This window comes from Acanthochromis polyacanthus, chromosome 9 (genome assembly GCF_021347895.1).
Source record: "Acanthochromis polyacanthus isolate Apoly-LR-REF ecotype Palm Island chromosome 9, KAUST_Apoly_ChrSc, whole genome shotgun sequence".
Classification (NCBI taxonomy): domain Eukaryota; kingdom Metazoa; phylum Chordata; class Actinopteri; family Pomacentridae; genus Acanthochromis; species Acanthochromis polyacanthus.
The window spans coordinates 125,478-128,643 of record NC_067121.1 but is presented as its reverse complement, the minus strand read 5'-3'; the positions used below and the strand labels follow the sequence as shown (position 1 = coordinate 128,643).

The following is a 3,166-nucleotide window of genomic DNA, read 5'->3' as shown; positions in this document are numbered from 1 at the left end:
ATCTGTTGCTCCCATGCGGATTCCTCTCTGAAGAAGAGGAACAGCCTAAAAGGCCAACACCAGATCGAAAGCCAAAAACAAGACAAAACCCAACTCCATTAGATGAGAGACCTTTGTGCTCAGATGAAGATGATGAAGGTCCATCATTCTATCCTATGGAAATGATGGAGACCGAGGTAAGAATCACTGAATCTTTCAGTGGTCCTTCATCTGATGATATTGCAGCAACTGAAAGTGTAACTCAAACAAAGGCTTCACATGATCTGGCAACCATACCTGAAGTTGATCGAGAGAACCTGAACTTACCTGAACCATCTATAGACAATGTGCCAAACTTACCTGGTCTTGATCCAGATACATCTGAACCTGTGGGAGAAAGAGATGCAAACTTCACTGAGTACTTACCTGATCTGCCACAAAACCCATCTGAACCTGTGGAAAAACATCCTGCGGAGGTGGAAACTGAAAATAACCCCTGTGTTGAAACAGGAAAGAACACTGATAATATGGAAACACAAAACCAAGAAACTGAGTTTGAGCAGACTACAAACACAAAATTCAACTTAACTGACACAACCATACCTGTACTAGAAGGAAATGAACAATTAATCGAAATAAAACAGAAAAGCTTAGACACCTCAGACAGTTCTTCTCAAGAGCAAATTGAGAAGGGAGAAGTTCATACCACCTTAACAGGCTCAGTTGATTTATCAGACAGTTCTCAGGAAGTCAGTCAGCCAGCTATGTCAAGTAGTGGTAATGCCCCTGTAGAAGCAGCAGATACGGATGTTAGTGAAGTTGAAGTTGGTGTACGTAGGTCTGAACGTCAAAGAAGACCTCCTGGGAAGCTCACTTACCCTCAACTAGGGAATCCTTTCATTTTATTTGTTCAAAATGTATTTGATGGCCTTAATAAGGCTATAGTAGAAACATTTGAGAGTAATTACTCTTTTGAAAAGAGTGCATGAAGGGACTCATGCCAATTAAGGAAGGGAGGATGTAACCCTGGTGAAAATTAGGTTTACAGAATAAGATTGTTGTAGTGTGATGGATGTAGTTTTCTTCCATTTATATACAAGAAATACACATTACACATAAATAGAGAAGTTCTGGTAACATACATTGATAACCTGGTTAGAATCTGGAAGAAGGGAAACAATCCAGTTATTTTTATTTTTTATGTTTTTCAGTTATATTCCTGCAATAAGTTTATAGTTTTGTTACACAAAATTCCCAGGTGTACTTGAATGTGGTTTTCCCACAATGCAGGACGTTGACAGTCAGCAGCCAATCAGAAGCCGAGTTCAGCTGTTTAGGAGGCCATAGCGTTTTCTCTGTCTTTTCCGTCTTGGGTTGCCAGAGGGGAGCCACGCTTGCAGTGAAGAGTAGAAATCGAAATAGCCTTTGTTAGCAAAGTTATAAGCCCACACTATTGAGGCACACACTATTCCACGCGGGAGGGGTTGTGTCGGTGATTGCAGCTTAAGAAGCTGAACGAAACGTTGCTCCGGTAAGGTGAAATTCTCCGTTATTAGCTGCTTGCTAACGCTGCTAGCTCTACATTATCTAATGCTAACTGCCTATGCTGTTATACAGGCATACTGCTCTCTCACTTGTCGGGAGTCTGAACCTCAACTTCACTCTAGTGACGCACATGGGAATCGGTGAGATGGCTGTTGATATTCAATTTACTCATGTTGTCCATAAATATGCTGGGAAAATGTATTTGAAGTATGTTGCTTAATTACTGAGTGTTTATTTAAGGTGTAAAACATCTTGTTATGGGTGTATTAGCATTCCAAGTTGCAAATATATTGTGTAATCACATGTTACATTGTGTGACATCTGAATAATTATTTTTGAAGAATATATTGAGAAAAAAAAGCTATTTTATTCAAAATAATTTATTTTGTGGAAGTGTTAATCATTTTACAATATGTTTCTGTACTAAGAAACACTTTCTTATTTTAAGTTCTGTTGAATGACATTCACAAAACATGATAGTACACAAACAGTGGGACTGTTAAGCTGAAGATGAAGAAGTGATATGTTATCCATATTACTAATACACTAAAAAAACAGGCTAACATTATATTTTTTGTTAGTTTGTACTGTTACAATTGATGAATGTTTATATTTCTTAAGCAAACAATTTTGTGTTGTGATTTTTGATATGTTGTACAACAAGATTTAGAGAACTACAGAGATTATAGGCCTGTGTTTCTTCAAATGCAGGTCAGGTCTTTTCTGCATGCTGAAAAAAGGATCTGTGTTCCAGTGGATTCATAGGATGGCGAGCCACCCAGTTGATCTTTAGGACCAGCGTTTGTGTTCTGCTGAAACAGCAGATCCAACCTTCTGCTGTATGGTAGGATCGTGAAGGACATTGGATCATACAGGTCTCAGATCACTGTGAACAGAAGTGCACTTCGATACTCAGATCTCTTGACTTTGGACTCACAGATTAAATGTGAAATTGATCTGTGCTGACTTTGACTAAGACAATATTTCCAAGCGTTGAGCAGATAAAAAAAAACACACGGACAATTTATTTTGTTTTAAGGGCCCTCTTTTTTTTATTTTTCTTAAATCATTTTGTATTTCCTGTTGCAATTTAAAAGTGCATAGTAAAATACTGTAAACTGTTGTTACTGGTGTGGTCACTACATTCAACCTTGCTCCTTTCGAACCTAGGCAGTAGTTAGACCTGTATCATTCCAGGATTGGTTAAAGGGTTACACTAATTTTAACCAAATTTTATTTTGTAACTAATCCTAATTTTAATCTAATTCTCCCTTTATGTCTTTGCAGATTCTCAGACATCCAGATCATGGTGATCCTAGGACCAGATAACACACACACACACACACACACACACACACACCTGGACTTGATCCAAGATTTGACCAAATTCTAAATTTAACCTTGTTCTAACCTGTATGGCATACATTAAATTTGAAAGTAAACACATTTGAATTTTTAAAAAAACCTTTGTCATCAAAGGTACTGAAGTGATGATGTCACTACAGCCAGTCCAGTTTCTTAGGAATACAGCTCAAATCTGGCAGATTCGCCAGGTACTAAGGAGTAACTCACTGAAGAACCGTCACCGAACAAGTGATCGAACCAGAAACTTCACGATGACCGGAGAAGTTGAAAGTACCTT

At 38.1% G+C, this 3,166-nt stretch overlaps 1 long non-coding RNA gene across 1 annotated transcript; it reads left to right on the top strand.

Annotated features, from left to right (window-relative positions):
• The first annotated feature begins 6 nt into the window (after nucleotides 1-6).
• LOC127535578 (uncharacterized) lies at nucleotides 7-2,647 on the top strand. Its single transcript, XR_007944444.1, has 3 exons — nucleotides 7-1,510; nucleotides 1,597-1,664; nucleotides 2,236-2,647. It is a non-coding gene; the product is annotated as an uncharacterized LOC127535578 (long non-coding RNA).
• Nucleotides 2,648-3,166: the final 519 nt, after the last annotated feature.